Source organism: Anomaloglossus baeobatrachus, chromosome 10, assembly GCF_048569485.1.
Source record: "Anomaloglossus baeobatrachus isolate aAnoBae1 chromosome 10, aAnoBae1.hap1, whole genome shotgun sequence".
Classification (NCBI taxonomy): Eukaryota; Metazoa; Chordata; class Amphibia; order Anura; family Aromobatidae; genus Anomaloglossus; species Anomaloglossus baeobatrachus.
In genome coordinates this window covers 13,980,148-13,998,812 of record NC_134362.1, presented here as the reverse complement: position 1 = coordinate 13,998,812, position 18,665 = coordinate 13,980,148, and the positions used below count along the sequence as shown (strand labels likewise).

The 18,665-nt window shown below is 48.9% G+C and overlaps 1 protein-coding gene across 6 annotated transcripts in view; it reads right to left on the bottom strand.

The window, feature by feature from the left end:
* Window positions 1-18,665, bottom strand: part of PHF21A (PHD finger protein 21A) — a 193,377-nt gene that overhangs the window by 76,345 nt on the left and 98,367 nt on the right. The window lies entirely within an intron of this gene.

Genomic DNA, 18,665 nt, shown 5'->3' with positions numbered 1-18,665 from the left:
AGGCTGATTCTATACATACAGTGCTATACTGGCACTATCAGGCTGATTCTATACATACAGTGCTATACTGGCACTATCAGGCTGATTCTATACATACAGTGCTATACTGGCACTATCAGGCTTTTTCTATACATACAGTGCTATACTGGCACTGTCAGGCTGATTCTATACATACAGTGCTATACTGGCGCCGTCAGGCTGATTCTATACATACAGTGCTATACTGGCGCCGTCAGGCTGATTCTATACATACAGTGCTATACTGGCACTGTCAGGCTGATTCTATACATACAGTGCTATACTGGCACTATCAGGCTGATTCTATACATACAGCGCTATACTGGCACTATCAGGCTGATTCTATACATACAGTGCTATACTGGCACTGTCAGGCTGATTCTATACATACAGTGCTATACTGGCGCTATCAGGCTGATTCTATACATACAGTGCTATACTGGCACTATCAGTCTGATTCTATACATACAGTGCTATACTGGCACTATCAGTCTGATTCTATACATACAGTGCTATACTGGCACTATCAGTCTGATTCTATACATACAGCGCTATACTGGCACTATCAGGCTGATTCTATACATACAGTGCTATACTGGCACTATCAGGCTGAGTCTATACATACAGTGCTATACTGGCACTATCAGGCTGATTCTATACATACAGTGCTATACTGGCACTATCAGGCTGATTCTATACATACAGTGCTATACTGGCACTATCAGTCTGATTCTATACATACAGCGCTATACTGGCACTATCAGTCTGATTCTATACATACAGCGCTATACTGGCGCTATCAGTCTGATTCTATACATACAGCGCTATACTGGCGCTATCAGGCTGATTCTATACATACAGCGCTATACTGGCACTATCAGGCTGAGTCTATACATACAGTGCTATACTGGCGCTATCAGGCTGAGTCTATACATACAGTGCTATACTGGCGCTATCAGGCTGATTCTATACATACAGTGCTATACTGGCACTATCAGTCTGATTCTATACATACAGCGCTATACTGGCACTATCAGTCTGATTCTATACATACAGCGCTATACTGGCGCTATCAGTCTGATTCTATACATACAGCGCTATACTGGCGCTATCAGGCTGATTCTATACATACAGCGCTATACTGGCACTATCAGGCTGAGTCTATACATACAGTGCTATACTGGCGCTATCAGGCTGATTCTATACATACAGTGCTATACTGGCACTATCAGGCTGATTCTATACATACAGTGCTATACTGGCGCTATCAGGCTGATTCTATACATACAGTGCTATGCTGGCGCTATCCGGCTGATTCTTCTATACATACAGTGCTATACTGGCGCTATCAGGCTGATTCTATACATACAGTGCTATACTGCCACTATCAGGCTGATTCTATACATACAGTGCTATACTGCCACTATCAGGCTGATTCTATACATACCGTTAGTTGTGACTTTCTGGAATATAGGCAAATAAAGTTTGTGAAATGAACTGTAAGGACGGGGTCACTCGGGGACTAGTGCGATCCTCGCATGACACTCGGCTTATGCTGGCAGCACAGCGGGAGCAGAGTGTCATGTGAGTGTCACTGCGACTGAGGTCCAATCATGTGATCGGACCTCAGCTGCGGGGGCGGGACAGGCACTGAGGAGGGGCGGGCCAGCGCTGAGGAGGGGCGGGCCGGCGCTGAGGAGGAGAGAGCGGGTGGCTGAGGAGGGGGAGCGGGCGGCTGAGGAGGGGGAGCGGGCCGGGTCTGAGGAGGGGAGGGAGGGATTTATCTCCCTCTCTCCTCCGTAGCCGGCTATTGCCATTCTCGCTCTGCACTCACGGTAAACCGGTGTACTGCGAGTGCAGTGCGGTCTTACTCTCACCCCATAGACTTGAATGGGTGCGAGAGAAAGACTCGCATTACAGTAGCAGCATGCTGCGATTGTTTTCTCGGTCCGATTGGGGCTGAGAAAATAAATCGCTCATGTGCGCTGACACACAGGCTAATATTGGTCCAAGTGGAATGCGATGTTTTATCACATTCCACTCGGTCCGATTTTCATCCCGTGTGGCCTAGGCCTTATTTGATGAGAGGTGCAACGGAATATCTAATAGGTGGGTCAGGTCTTGCTAGATATTCCTGCTCCTGTCTATCCTTCCTTCCCCCTGTCCTTCCTCCCCCCTGTAACAATAGATACAGCATGAGGAAGGACTGGCAGACAGTCAGGGACGGGAATGACTAGCAAACCCCGGCCCACCTATTAGGTGTTCTGTTGTACCCAGGGCTGTGGAGTCGGTAAGCCAAACCTTCGACTCCGACTCCGACTCCTCAAATTCTCTTGCACCGACTCCGACTCCGGCTCCGACTCCGACTCCGGCTCCGACTCCGACTCCTACATATATTGCTTAGTTAGGTGAAAAATTTATTGTAGTACATGAATATGTGTATGTGAACATCAGACATTTAATAATTTTTATGATACGATAATCAAGATATTTGGATAGAACATAAAATATATTTATTGGAATACAACTTTAGAACACAAAAAACTGTAATAAATCGTAAATATGTAATACACTATGTAATATACAGTAGATTACATATATATCTTGTGTGTGTATATACACTGTGTGTGTGTATGTATATATATATATATATATATATATATATATATATATTACATATTTACAATTTATTAGTTTTTTGTGTTCTAAAGTTGTATTCCAATAAATATTTTATGTTCTATCCAAATATCTTGATTATTGTATCATAAAAACAATTAAATGTCTGATGTTCACATTGTACTACAAAATTTTTTTCACTTAAATATAAGCATTATACTAAATGTTATTATTTAGTAAAATATTCAGCACATTCTGCATTGCACTCCTGTCCCCAATTTATTATATATTTTAGGAGTCGGAGTCGGTGCATTTTATACCGACTCCGACTCCGACTCCACCAAAATGAGCTCCGACTCCGACTCCGACTCCACGACTCCGACTCCGACTCCACAGCCCTGGTTGTACCTCTCATCAAACAGTGCATTTCACAAAATTTACTTACCCATATTTCAGAAAGTATATATCTGATCTCAAAACTAAAGGCATGTATAGAATCTGCATGATAGTGCCAGTATAGCATTGGCTTTAGGTTATATAGGTGGTTGGCCCTCTTTAACAAGCAAACCATAACTTGAGGGTAAAAACTTTTTTTCTTCTTTTTTTCCGTATTCACGTAAGCAACGGGATAACCGAACCTTATAAACACAAAAGTCTGCACCTAGGGTGAAGCAACTGAGCAGAACAAACCATGGACGGTAACGACAGATGGCCGTAATAAGAGGGGAAGTCCAACCAATAGAAGAGTTGCGATATATCTTATATAGAGAATTCCATCCCTCCAAGATCGATCCCGAGATCCGTGTGCACAGCCCATCCATGTATCTGCTGGTTAGAAAGGAGAGGGAAAACCTCCAGCTTTGTTGTGGGGTCACTGGCTGATCTCTACGGTGCGGACGATTTTCCTGCACAGAAGCCCCCAATACAGCAATCACCACCCGGTCGTTTAACATTTTATTAAAAAGAAGAACGTGCGTCTGAGTCCTGGGCAGGGCCATGTGTGTAGGGGGCATTTTTTTTCGGCTTTGGTTAGCTAAAAGGAGTCAAATCTAGAGCGTTAGTTTCCAAGAGGAAATTACTTAAGATTTTACTTTATTCTTTCACTAATAAAGAAGAACAATATCATCACCCGTGGCAGAATCTGTGTATTTTATTCACATCAAAATCAATAGTGAAACGTATAGAAAAGTATGCACATTTGAAACATTTTCTATTCTGGAGCAGAACCAACGTCATGAAACAGAACTTATACAATCCATAAACACTTCTCTTTTGTTTATGGAATAGGGGGATATGCCCATCCCCCATATTGGACATATGAGATTATTTGTAACTGGAGAAGGGAGAAAGAGAAAGCCAACACTAAATATGGCCCCTGTTCGGCTAGGACCCCCTTGTGTGGACAGGTAATTAAAAATGGCATATCTGCTGGAAAACCGACAAAGTCTGGGGTTTGTATACCCAGGGATTGAAAAGCATCAAATTTGTCACCTCTGTAGTCAGATATGCTGAATGTCAAAAGATTGTCCCAGATTTTTGGGCACTGGTGGTCAGTGAGGGGTATTGGGGTTTGTATTGATCCGATATTTATGGGAGATACATTTTTTGATATTGTGATCCCAAGGGGAAGAACATGCAATTTTTTTTCATAATTGTGAGGCCTGCCTATAAGCTCCAAATTAATATCGAACAAATGGATGACAACAGATATACACCATTTCCTATCTATGGAAAATTAAAATCATGATCAGAAATATGGTGGTAAAATCTTCCGCCTTTTACCTCCACGAGCTAAGATATATTGAAAGTTGGGGATTGTGAGGTAAATCCTGGGATATGAAGAGGAATTATGACTAGAAGTCATAATTGCTCTCATCACTCCCTGGCAGTGCCCCCCTCCCTTCTTGTGCTCAAATGTCCAGCATCTGTGAAGGTGTCACATCCCACTTACACCTCCAACAGCCATCTCCTCTGATATGGAGATGAGATGATGTGAGGACAATGGACCCAGGATGACTCCCTGCCGTCACCCTGTAACAAGAGTTGTATCTCATTAGCAAGGCTTGGAAGTAGCCAGACAGAACGACTCCAGTAAAAAATGGTTCATATCTCGCAAGCCATATCTCCGATAAATATGGCAACCATAAAAATGGTGTTTGCGCAGGCGGACGATGCTGGCACACCTTTTTTATGGAAGGGGGAGCTTGGGAAATGCCCCAGGCGTGATATCAGCCAATGGGGAACTGGCAGACAGGTCATGAGTCCCCTCGTTCTGTAGCTAAATTCATAACTGTCACAATGAGAGCATTGGCGTCCGCCTACGACGCTCCCAGGCAAAGTTATGGCCAATATCCCCTTTGCTGGATAATTCTGATCCATGCAGGGGGAGTGGCAGTGCTTCCCTGTGAGGTCACTAAGGTAGGAGGGGACCTGGATCTGCCCAGGTTGATAACCCTACTTCGGCCATTTTCCAGTGTTCTTCTCGCTGGGGGCACGTGCAGGAAACATCTGTGGGAGTTCCTAGAAACCTGGTCTACAGCGCCCCCCTGTGGCCAGACGCACAAGGTAACTGATTGAATTTGCATACCTGTTTGTAAACCATGCTTTATCTGTAACTGTACTCTGACATAACTGTATATTCTGTAGATTCCCTATTGTATATATTGTAGTTTCTAGTGTGCTTTAGGCGATTAAATTATATAATTAATCTTGGGCTGTTCTGTTATCTCGATCTTGAATCCCACGTCTGTGTGTTCGGCTAATAGTTACCGTAAATCGGTTGGTGGCAGCGAGTTGTGCCAAGGATTATTGTGGGGAGGCCAGTGAGATTCGGGGAGAGTTTATATATTCCGCCCGCGGAGGTCGGGGGAATATATACCCTTCTCTCGCCGGGGGCCCTTCAATAATCGGCATAAGTAGTATAGCGGCCTCCTTGCTTATTGTCGGGCAATTCCATAATTGGCCTGACTATAAGAGGGGCGCTAGAGAGCGCGTCACGTGCTCTGTCTGTCGGTCGGGAGGTATAAAGTAGGGGTGACCCCACTTGTTACCCCCCGATTGTGACGTACTGGTAGCCAGCGCGGGGGATTTCTGAGTGACCCCCCCGGTGGTTTGTGACATATTGGTGGCATAGCGGTGGGATCGAGATAATAGTGTGTGTGAGTGTGAGACCCATACTCCCAGACACTAAAGACTGCCTACAGCAGCTGTGGCTGCTGGGGTCTTCAGACCAGCTCAACACTAGAGTGTCAGAGTGCAGATACTGTAAGGTGTGTGGAGGCATCAGGTGTCAGTTCTGTGTCAGTGACCAAAAGTCTGCAAGAATGGCTGATGGCACCAGGAGCAGAGCTATGCAACTGGCCAATGCTAAAGCAGGAGCCGAAGAGAGGGAGGACGGTGCTGTGGACAGCAATGAGGAGGTTGCCCACGAGTCCTCCAGGAGCTCGACGCCAGAAAACAGCTCTGCAGAGGACATTGCACAACCGGGCACTGCTGGACAAGATGAGGAGCAGCTCGCCCAAGGGTCCTCAACGAGCCAGATGCCAGCCCTCCGCTCTGCAATGGACAGTGAATCACCAGGCTCCGCAGCGGGCCGCAGATCACCACGTGCCATTCCACCGAGCCTGGGAGGCTCGGATAGCCTTCTTCAAATGGCTATGGCCCTACGCCAGGCTGGAGACCGGGAGGGCTACAAGGAACTCATGGCCGAGCGTGAGCGGCAAGCAGCGCGTGAAGAGCGCCAGGCAGAGCGTAACTACCAGCTGCAGCTAGCTCAGCTCCGGCCCTCATCAGCCACCCGTGACCTTCCAGACACCAAACTTCCAAAGGTCCGTGTTGAGGACTTCCCAGTGCTGGAGAAGGATGGAGACTTGGACTCTTTCTTGACTGCTTTTGAACGGACTTGCTTGCAGCATCATCTGAACAAGGACCAGTGGGCCAAATACCTGACCCCCCGTTTAAGGGGTAAGGCCCTGGATATCCTTGGGGACTTGCCTGCTGAGGCGGATCAGGGCTACGACACCATCAAGCGGGCCCTGATCCAACAGTACAACCTCACCCCGGAGTCCTACCGCAAGAAGTTCCGGACGCTACAGAAGGGACCAAAGGACTCCTGGGCTGACCACCGGCGGGCACTTGCCCGAGCTGCCGACCACTGGACCCAAGGCCTGCAGCTTTCCACCGGACCGGAGATCCTGGACTTGTTCATCACGGAGCAACTCTTGTGGAACTGCCCTGAGGATCTCCGCCAGTTCATCCGAGACCAGAAGCCAAAGGGATCCACGGCTACAGCTGCCCTGGCAGATGACTACACCAACAATCGGGCTCCTGAAGCCAGGAGAGCAGCCACCAGCAGCACCTGGAGAGGGGGTAAGATGAACTCTGCGACTGCCCCACCTGCCCCTAGACTGCAGGGGGTGTCCCCCTCAACTCCCCTCTCCAGGCCCGTGGCAGAACCAAGACGGTGCCACCAGTGCAACCTACCTGGACACTTCAAGGCCATGTGCCCTCAGCGTCCCAAGGCCCCGGCTCCGTCCCCGTCCCAAGGGCCGCCCAAGGTGTATTGTGTGGGTGGGGGTGGTGGTAGGTCCCTGGACAGCTTCCAACCTGTCACCGTCGGCCAGTCTGTGACCATAGGACTGCGAGACAGCGCCTCGGAGGTGACTCTGGTGCGGCCTGAGATGGTGTCCCCCCAAGACTTGATCCCTGGAAAAACCCTCGCTGTCTCCGGGATTGGAGGCATTGACCCGGCGCTGCCTGTTGCTGACATTTATGTGGACTGGGGCGCAGGGCGAGGGGTGAGGGAGGTGGGGGTAACTGATCGGATCCCTGCAAACGTGCTACTTGGGACAGATTTGGGGCAAATAACCTCCCAGTTTGGCCCCGCCCCAAAGGCTGAACCTTCAGCCAGTGCTGACATGACTCCTGACAATGTTAATGTGTTATCTATGAATGATGTAAGGGAGGAGGGAGTGAACTCTGATATTTCTGCTTGCACAGACACCATAGACACACACACAGCTGCAGCTGTGACAGGGGAGGGGGTCAGAGAAAGGTGTGACAATGCCTCTACAAGTAATCAGCCTGTGAGCTGGGATCTGTTGCCCTCTGCAGGGATAAGCAGAGAGCAGGGTGCTGCAGGGGGAGGACCAGTGTGTGGGGTGGGGGCTACCACAGCAAATGTGGGGTCCCCAGAGATTTCACAGCGGGGTTCTGTTGCTGCAGGGGGGGAACAGGCAGGTGAGATTGGGGCCGGTCCAGGAGCGGAAGTGCTCCCAGGTAAGATCTCGGTGCAGGGTTCCCCCACAACCGGGGTGTCAGGAAGCCAGGTAGGTCTGCCTGAACCGGCGACTTGGTCAGGAACGGAGGAGGAGCAGGCACGACCCACGGTCGCAGCGGCTGTGGCCGCTGTCACCCGCAGTGGGAGTGCTGGAAGCCAAGGGGCCTCCCGGAGGTCCGATAGCTCTTCCCCTTCTGACCAAGTGGCAGCCGAGTCAGGTGGAGGCCAGGACACAGGTCCCGGGGTACTGACCGAAGATGTGACAGTCTCGTCGATTCTGGCCACATCTGGTCAGGGGTTTCAGGCAGCGTTAGAAGCTGACGACAGCCTGAAAGCTCTAAAGGAGCAGGCGGCACAGCCTCCCTCGGACTCGGACCCGGAGCGAGTGGTCTGGGACCAAGGACGGCTGTACCGGGCCACGGTCCAGCAGGGTTCACCGGAGGCATGGCCCAGGGACCGACAGTTGGTGGTACCCTATCCGTTCCGGACGGAGTTGTTGCGGATCGCACATGAGATTCCGATGGCCGGACACCTAGGGATCGCTAAGACCAAGGCCAGGTTAAACCAGCATTTCTACTGGCCAAAAATGGGGGCCGATGTGGCTGCCTACTGCCGTTCGTGTGAAACCTGTCAGAGAGTGGGGAAGGCGGGGCCACACCCCAAAGCCCCACTAGTATCTCTGCCAATCATCGATGAGCCTTTCAGGAGGGTGGCTGTGGATCTGGTCGGCCCGCTGGCCATCCCCAGCAGCTCCGGGAAACGCTTCATACTGACGGTAGTTGACTATGCCACCCGGTACCCAGAAGCAGTGGCCTTGTCGTCCATTCGGGCTGACAAGGTGGCCACCGCATTGCTGGAGATTTTCTCCCGAGTGGGTTTTCCCCAGGAAATGCTCACCGACCGGGGGACCCAATTCATGTCCCAGCTGATGGAGACCCTCTGTAAGCAAGTCCAGGTGCGACATCTGGTGGCCAGCCCGTACCATCCACAGACTAATGGCCTGTGCGAGCGGTTCAATGGCACCTTAAAGCAGATGCTTAAGATGTTGGTCGACTCCCATGGGCGTGACTGGGAGCGGTATCTCCCACACCTGTTATTTGCTTACCGGGAGGTTCCACAGGCCTCAACAGGATTCTCACCGTTTGAGCTCCTGCACGGGCGACGTGTGCGGGGCCCCCTGGCTCTGGTGAAAGAGGCTTGGGAAGGGGATTTGGCCACCCCTGGAGTGTCGGTTATCGAGTATGTCATGCGCTTCCGGGACAGAATGCAGGCCTTGACGCAACTGGTACACGACAATATGGCTCAAGCCCAGGCCGATCAGAAGCGTTGGTACGACCAGAACGCTTGTGAGAGGACCTACCAAGTGGGTCAAAAGGTGTGGGTACTGGTCCCCGTACCACAGGACAAGCTTCAGGCAGCCTGGGAAGGCCCATACCTCGTGTACCAGCAGCTCAACCCTGTAACGTACCTGGTCACCCTGGACCCCGCCCGTGGAAGGCGAAAGCCCTTCCATGTGAACATGATGAAGGCACATCATGAGCGGGAGGCATGTGCGCTCCCCGTGTGCAACCTGCCCGAGGAGGGAGAAGCGGAAACCCTCTTGGATATGCTAGCCCAGGTTAGGGCAGGCGGATCCATTGAGGATGTGGAGGTTGGCCACCAGCTCTTGGAGGACCAACGGTCCCAGCTGTGGGCCACCCTCCTCCCCTTCCGGGGGTTGTTTACCAACCAGCCCGGAAGGACTGACTTGGCTGTCCATCACGTGGACACTGGGGATCATCCCCCGATCCGGCGTTCAGCATATCGGGTCTCCCTGGAGGTGCAGCAACACATGCGCCAGGAGATTGACGAGATGCTGAAGCTGGGGGTGATCCAGGCATCCAACAGCGCTTGGGCCTCGCCTGTAGTCCTCGTCCCTAAGAAGGACCGAACCACTCGGTTCTGCGTGGACTACAGGGGGCTCAATGCTGTCACGGTCGCCGATGCGTACCCAATGCCACGCCTCGATGACCTGCTCGATCAGTTGGCCGGGGCTCAGTACCTGACCATCATGGATCTGAGCCGGGGATATTGGCAGATCCCCCTGACTCGCAAGGCCAGGGAACGCTCTGCCTTTATTACCCCATTTGGACTGTACGAGTCCACGGTGATGCCATTCGGGATGAGGAATGCCCCTGCCACTTTCCAGCGGATGGTCAACACCCTGCTCAAGGGACTTGAAGGGTACGCGGCCGCGTACCTGGATGACATTGCCGTCTTCAGTCCCACCTGGGAGGACCACCTAGAGCATCTAGCACAGGTGCTCAGGCGGATCCACCGGGCAGGTTTGACCATCAAGCCGGGAAAGTGTCAGCTGGCCATGAGCGAGGTCCAGTACCTCGGTCACCGGGTAGGTGGGGGAACGCTGAAGCCCGAGCCTGAGAAAGTGGAGGCCATCGCATCCTGGCCCACCCCCAGGACCAAGAAGCAGGTGATGTCCTTCTTGGGGACCGCTGGGTACTATAGGAGGTTTGTTCCATGCTATAGTAGCCTGGCAAAGCCCTTGACGGACCTCACCAAGAAGAAGCTGCCCTCTGCAGTCGATTGGACAATGGACTGCGAGACAGCCTTCCGGGCCCTAAAGGACGCCCTGTCCAGCCCGCCCGTGCTACAGGCAGCCGACTTCACGCGGCCGTTTGTAGTACAGACCGACGCCAGTGACTTCGGCCTCGGTGCGGTGCTCAGCCAGGTGGACTCTGCGAGCCAAGAGCACCCAGTCTTGTACCTGAGCAGGAAGCTGTTACCAAGGGAAGTGGCCTATTCTACAATGGAGAAGGAGTGCCTGGCCATAGTGTGGGCCCTGCAGCGTCTGCAACCCTATCTATACGGGCGCCACTTCATCGTGGAGACGGACCACAATCCCCTCAGCTGGTTGCACACCGTCTCTGGGACGAATGGGCGATTGTTGCGATGGAGCCTTGCGCTCCAGCAATACGACTTCACCATTCGCCACAAAAGGGGCCGTGACCACGGTAACGCAGACGGGCTGTCCCGACAAGGAGAGGTCGCGGACGGGCGCACGGGGGAACACCGGAGTGTGCTGCCCCCTAGCGCCCTCAAAAGGGGGGAGGTGTGAGGTAAATCCTGGGATATGAAGAGGAATTATGACTAGAAGTCATAATTGCTCTCATCACTCCCTGGCAGTGCCCCCCTCCCTTCTTGTGCTCAAATGTCCAGCATCTGTGAAGGTGTCACATCCCACTTACACCTCCAACAGCCATCTCCTCTGATATGGAGATGAGATGATGTGAGGACAATGGACCCAGGATGACTCCCTGCCGTCACCCTGTAACAAGAGTTGTATCTCATTAGCAAGGCTTGGAAGTAGCCAGACAGAACGACTCCAGTAAAAAATGGTTCATATCTCGCAAGCCATATCTCCGATAAATATGGCAACCATAAAAATGGTGTTTGCGCAGGCGGACGATGCTGGCACACCTTTTTTATGGAAGGGGGAGCTTGGGAAATGCCCCAGGCGTGATATCAGCCAATGGGGAACTGGCAGACAGGTCATGAGTCCCCTCGTTCTGTAGCTAAATTCATAACTGTCACAATGAGAGCATTGGCGTCCGCCTACGACGCTCCCAGGCAAAGTTATGGCCAATATCCCCTTTGCTGGATAATTCTGATCCATGCAGGGGGAGTGGCAGTGCTTCCCTGTGAGGTCACTAAGGTAGGAGGGGACCTGGATCTGCCCAGGTTGATAACCCTACTTCGGCCATTTTCCAGTGTTCTTCTCGCTGGGGGCACGTGCAGGAAACATCTGTGGGAGTTCCTAGAAACCTGGTCTACAGCGCCCCCCTGTGGCCAGACGCACAAGGTAACTGATTGAATTTGCATACCTGTTTGTAAACCATGCTTTATCTGTAACTGTACTCTGACATAACTGTATATTCTGTAGATTCCCTATTGTATATATTGTAGTTTCTAGTGTGCTTTAGGCGATTAAATTATATAATTAATCTTGGGCTGTTCTGTTATCTCGATCTTGAATCCCACGTCTGTGTGTTCGGCTAATAGTTACCGTAAATCGGTTGGTGGCAGCGAGTTGTGCCAAGGATTATTGTGGGGAGGCCAGTGAGATTCGGGGAGAGTTTATATATTCCGCCCGCGGAGGTCGGGGGAATATATACCCTTCTCTCGCCGGGGGCCCTTCAATAATCGGCATAAGTAGTATAGCGGCCTCCTTGCTTATTGTCGGGCAATTCCATAATTGGCCTGACTATAAGAGGGGCGCTAGAGAGCGCGTCACGTGCTCTGTCTGTCGGTCGGGAGGTATAAAGTAGGGGTGACCCCCACTTGTTACCCCCCGATTGTGACGTACTGGTAGCCAGCGCGGGGGATTTCTGAGTGACCCCCCCGGTGGTTTGTGACAGGGATCTCTTAATTTTCTAGAGACTGAAGCTATATCCCATGACAAGTCCTGTTATAAGTCACCAGAGGGGTGGGATGTGGCGGTAACTTGTGTTAATTAAAAACAAAATGCCAAATTATGATCCTTGTTCAATGCCAGGAAGACACACTGCCGTATAAGATTGTTCCATATTCCAGTGGCGTTCGTCCCTCCATAAATCTGAACCATTTTAGTGACACAGGTTTAGTAAATTTTCTTTGGCTTATCCCTTTTATTTTAAATAATTGGATATGATGTATTGTTTGGTTCCCTTTATAACATCTTTTACATATTTTTATAAAAACACTGACTTTTTTTTTATTAAAATGTAATAGCTTTATTCCTCTTGCTCTATAAACTGTATCCCCGAATACACACACACACACTTTTTTATTTTGTTCACTTTCTTTAGAAATGTGAGATGTTGCAAAATTATAAGTCATTGAATGCAATGGGAGAATCCTGCTCCGCACTTACAGGCAGACAGTGGGAATGGATTGCAGCTTTGACAACTTCTTTTTCATTAAGTAGAAATGAAGTGTCAGATAAACAGACTCCGAAAAAATGGCTGCATTGTGCACCAGGTCCTATCATTTAATTGTTTCCTCCTTCCGAACCCCTACCCCCCGGCATTGTTGTCTGTCACCGATAAAGCCCCCTTTCACTGCAAGGCATCGATGTAATGAAGAGGCAAAGCGCATTAAATGTATTGTGTGATGCCGTGAATCACCCGCTACCGGAGGAATGTCCGAGCCATTTATCCACCTGATTGTGCACTTCATGTCTTGTTCCTTCTTTCTTGTCTTCATGTCTAATTGAGCCGAGTGCGTCTGACTTCAGTAACAGAGCTGTATTGGGTTTTTCGCTTAAGTCTGCAGTATTAAAATGTTCCTGTTGTCATGTACGTGGGATTTGCAGTCTCCAAGAGGCCTTATCAAATGCAGCCAGTTGGCGCTGCAGCTGCAGGAGGGCAGGGGAGCGCTCGTATGCTCGGATAATGGAGTGTAATTATACGGAAAGACTGTTACACCGCTCCTCTACTGTACCTGAGCTCCGTTTACCAAACCTATGCAAATAATCAGGGCTGTGTTTTGTTACTGGTTTCCTGCTCTGGGATCTGACTGTCTTCGGGTATCGCTTTGTTAAGTGCTTATTTACATCGATTTACATCTCAAAAGGAAAAAGTCTTAAGACAGGAGTATTTGCTACAGATGAGCGTTTTATCCGCTTGATCTCTTGCGAGAGCCCCGAATGCTGTAAGCCATGAGCACTTCCTGTCTACAGGGGCTGGGTCGCTCGTTTTTCTATAGATCATGACCATTGTCCATCCACCAGGACTATGCACATAAATAATGCACAGCACGGTACTGGATATGATGGGAGAACTTAGGCAGCGCTCACATCAGCGGCATTTTGTCACAAAACCGGATCTGTCACAAATGCGTTTCAGTTCCATTCATTTCCAATGGATTCGCGGCAAGATGCGGTCACATGCGGTTGTGTATGACGCACGCAAGTGCATCTTGCCGAGAGTCCATTGGTAATGAATGGAACTGAAAAGCATTTGTGACGGATCCGGTTTCACGGCAAAATACCGCTGATGTGAGCGCTGCCTTACCTCCCTCTGGATGGTACAAAAAATGGGCTTATGCTCTGCAATGATAGGTGCAGACAGCAAGGAAAATAAATCATTATTCAGCTATCAATCATACAGATGATATTTTAGTTCATGCATTTATGTCTGGAGACCCAAATTAGGGCCACTTTCACCATATGCTGCAGATGTTCTGGCCCCCGGGGCTCATGGTCTTACCGCAGCTCCCAGCCTGCGAGATCAGGACGGATCTCCCGGAGTAAACTCTAAAGCGGGCTTTACACGCTACGATATTGCTAGCAATATCGTACGCAAAAGTACCCGCCCCCGTCGTGCATGCGATTTCGTGTGATCACTGCCGCAGCGAACATTATCGCTACGGCAGCATCACACGCACTTACCTGGTCAGCGGCGTCGCTGTGACTGCCGAACAATCCCTCCCTCAAGGGGGAGGGGCGTTCGGCATCACCGCGACATCACTAAGCGGCCAGCCAATCAAAGCAGAGGGGCGGAGATGAGCGGTACGTAACATCCCGCCCACCTCCTTCCTTACGCATTGCGGCCGGCGGCAGGTAAGGAGATGTTTGTCGCTCCTGCGGTGTCACACATAGCGATGTGTGCTGCCACATGAGCGACGAACAACATCGATAATAAACCATTACCGATTTTTGCTTTTGGGACGACCTCTCCATGGTGAACGATTTTTACCATTTTTGAGGTCACTGGTAAGTGTTACACGCTGCGATATCGTTAATGACGCCGGACGTGCGTCACTAACAACGTGACCCCGACGATAAAACATTAACGATATCGTAGCGTGTAAAGCCCCCTTTACAGCACAGGATCCAATCCAGTCCTTAAAGCAGCCGCTGATGGGCTGCAGCGCACAATATACGTCACACGAGCGCCAGCAGACAGTGTCAACATCTCCCGTTAGGTACTGGTCCAGAAGAGGGGTATATGACGCTTTTATTTTACATGAAGCTCTGCTGCATTTAAGAAGCAGTTGACAAAGTAGTAGACAACACTTAAAAACTAAACTATAAGCCTCGTCCTTATGTGACACATTAAAAAAAAAAAAAAAAATTAAAAAAAAAAAAAATTAAATAATAATAATAATAATAATAATAATAATAATAATAATAATAATAAAAAATATATATCAGTTGCATCGGTAAACTAAATCTCCTGGGAGGGCATGCCTGTGGTATCCGGATACAATTTCCAGCGTGAATATGAGCAGAATGCTGACTATCCTCTCTGACGGACGCCATCGCTGCCTTCGGATGGCGTAATTTTCAGAAGCAGTTTTACTATTTTTGGCCACCAGCGCACTATCTGCATTGAAATGAAATTTTAACCACACCATATTTTGCATCCACTGAGTCTGAACAGATTTTATAGCACTTGCTTTATTTCTTGAACTGCACCCAAAACCTGATTTTTGGATCTTGGACAATCTGCTTTTTAGTGCATTTCTTTCCATAGCCGTCTCATTGCTTTACCCTCATTTGTTACTGCTTTATGATGTATTTTTACACCCCCCCCCCCCCCCCCCTCTGTAGGGGTAGTATTGCACATGGCACTAGGTTACTCGCATATTTTACGCTAGGTGTAGAGGATGGTAAAGTCGACCTTACAGGAGACGGAGGCAGATCTCTCCAGCCCTCCGTCAATCACGCTTCAAGACGGCTTCTTGCCGCCCTTCACCGGCACTTCTGCCAGCGAGTACAAGAGGGAGCTGTATGTCAGCCACTTGTTTCTATGGAAACACAGATGGGTCATTTTACAAAAGGCACTTATCAATGGTAAAGCATCCCAAGACCGATGATCAATTTCCTTATGTACACATGAACAGTAGGCGAACACGTGACGGTGCATACTAAGAGGCGATCCTCATACATAGGAAAGCGGTTTTCATCGCTCAGAGATTAGCTCTACCCATAAACATCGCAATGTACAAGGCAGCGAAGACACCACGGGACGTAACTGGGATAACGGCGCTAAATGCAAATACAACAAATGAATGTTTCACCTGTAAGTAACTGGGGGGGGGGGATAGAATAAGTCTGGACCCAAGAGAAGAAAATAGCAGTCCGTCAATCTAATCAGAGGGCCCCAGGCGGGGATCTAGGGGCCGCAGATACGGCACTCGGGGGTAGTGTCCAGCGGCCATACTGGATGGTGCAGGTGCTTCTCCTACACGTCCTCCTACACATCCTCCATAATGTGGTGCCTATATAGACTTACATTAGGACTTATTGCACCTCCATACATCTGAGGTTGCAGATTTCAGAATAAAAACCTTTTTCTAACCAAAAAGAAATCTGTTTTACTGGGCACTGGAAGAAAGCAATAGATAATACAAAGGCATCGTACAATATGGAGCCATGGGGACTTTTATCACTTGTACAGCGATGTTCACACGTATCTTCATTTCCGGTCCTGGATCGCTCACATTATGGGAAAAAAGGTGCTCTACGGATCTATAATGGGGTCCATCAAGTCCCATCATTATAACAAGGTGCATGTAGAGCAAGAGTAAGAAGTGCAATGAATGGCGCACAGCAGTTTTACCCTTTGGTTTGGGCTCTGTTCACATTCACATACATAAATCACCAGCAAGAAAAATATAGTCAATATAAAAATTAACTTTTATTGATTAAAAAAAAATTAAAAGAAACAGGATGTCTCAGGAAAACAAGCCCCCAGAAGGGGTTAAAAAATTGTATCACAACTTGTTATGTTGTGAACACAAAAAGAATTTACATAGTTAATGTCACCCCGTATAAATGGTGTATATAGCAATGGAACAATATACTAATAAATATATATACTAACACGAGTGTGTTTATAAAAAAATAATAATTCCAAACAGCTGATGACAAAGCAAGTAACAGAACATATACCTACGGGGTATCACAAAAGTGCAAGTAAGTGTCCCACACCCTCTCCGACGCACGTTTTGCACTTATAGCGCTTCTTCCTGCTGTGCCAGATGTGATTGGTATTTGCGGTTGTTTCAATCGTTTCCAACCACGAAGTACAATTTAAAATGTTTGACATCTGAAAACAGGGCGCTGGCAACATTACCAAACACTGCTTGCCCCAAGGCTATGGCCATATTACATTATAGAGAAATCTGGCACAATAAGGCATTGTGGAAATGGTGACCCAGCCGCCAGAACATTAAGGGCCGCAATATCCTAGTAAATATTTTATTTGGTGAAAACTGTTTTGCAAAATGAGTCTTATCGACATTGTGCAATGGGCGCTGTCATCCTCATACCAGGGCTCCAGGAGGTATGCCAAACGTAGAGAGTAGGTCCCTGACTATCCCCAAATAACTAGGAGAAATAGATTCTGGTTTATAAGGCATCATCGCTTTATAATTACAATTATTTGTTTGTTATAGATTAAAAAAGCCAAAACAAAGCACACCCTTCTCAAAACTGCACCTAATAAAACTGACAGCTCGCCTACAGAATAATGAAGGGGCACAAAACTCCCTCCAAAATTTTGAGGCCCTCATTTATACTTCCAGCTCCCCGCTCTATTCTGAGGTATGATCTGACTGTGCCTCCCCCCACGTCACACACACACACACACAAACATAAATAAATAAATAAATAAATAAATAAATGGTCAAAGAAATTGTCACAAAGAAGTTCAGCAGCAGAGTCATCCTTGGGAGAATATTTTAAGAAATTCCCATTTGCACGTGGTGCAGACACGTCAGTGGGAATACTGGACTGTGCACTTCTTCCAGGTGATAATGGCTGCCCATTGTATAAGGGAAAGGGAGGATAGACGTGTCCTGATCGGCTGGGGGTCGCCGGCGGTCGATTCTTCGGGGACTGACCACCACGGCTCAGACCCGAGCATTCACAATACTGGTGCCTGCTGTTAGGATGCGAGCGCCCGATTTTTCTGGCTCATTCAGGTCTTCATCGTTACATGTTGTTACACTGATGGTATTAGGACATGAAGAGTAAACTGCACTTCACGCAACTACAAATGGGAGCAAGTTCGTGTTTGCTGAAAACTGTATAAAGTCAGGACATGACGGACGGCAGCAGGTCACGTGGAGCCTGCACCGAATACATGACATATACTCAATGACCAGTTCAGTGCAGCAGTACACAGCGCACCGCGGCACGTCACCTTTATCGTGCTGTGCGTCACTATAAAAATGGAAGAAGTAATTATAGACCGGTGATCTCCAACTGTTGCTGCCATGACGGCCGGACATGGTCAGGGCAGAATTGTGGTCTCGTCACACCTGAAGATCTGCAGGTAAAGATAATAATGACGAAGATCTAATCATAAAATAAGGGCCAGTGCACACCGCTCCGTAAGAGGCCGTGTCACAGGCTCCAGAAAGACAAACTCACATGCACCAGTGTTTATGGATTTTGCACGGATTAGGTCTAAGTAACATGTCACAAACCTTGTTAAGGGCTTATTCACACGACTATAGTGGCTGCAATTCTCCGCTCATTTTCCGGTCTCCTGATCACTATATGGTGGGGGGAATACGGCGATCACTGGTCTATGACAAGTGCAGACACCACTAGGGTGAGATGAGCCCGCACTGCTGTGGGCTGCCATCATGACCGTGGGGTCCTACAAGTCTTTTCACTGAACTCTATAAGAAATAGTTAGTTTTGATGTTGCCTTGTGGTTGTGGGTACATTTCTTCTATGGTTTTTAAGATTGTAAAAGGG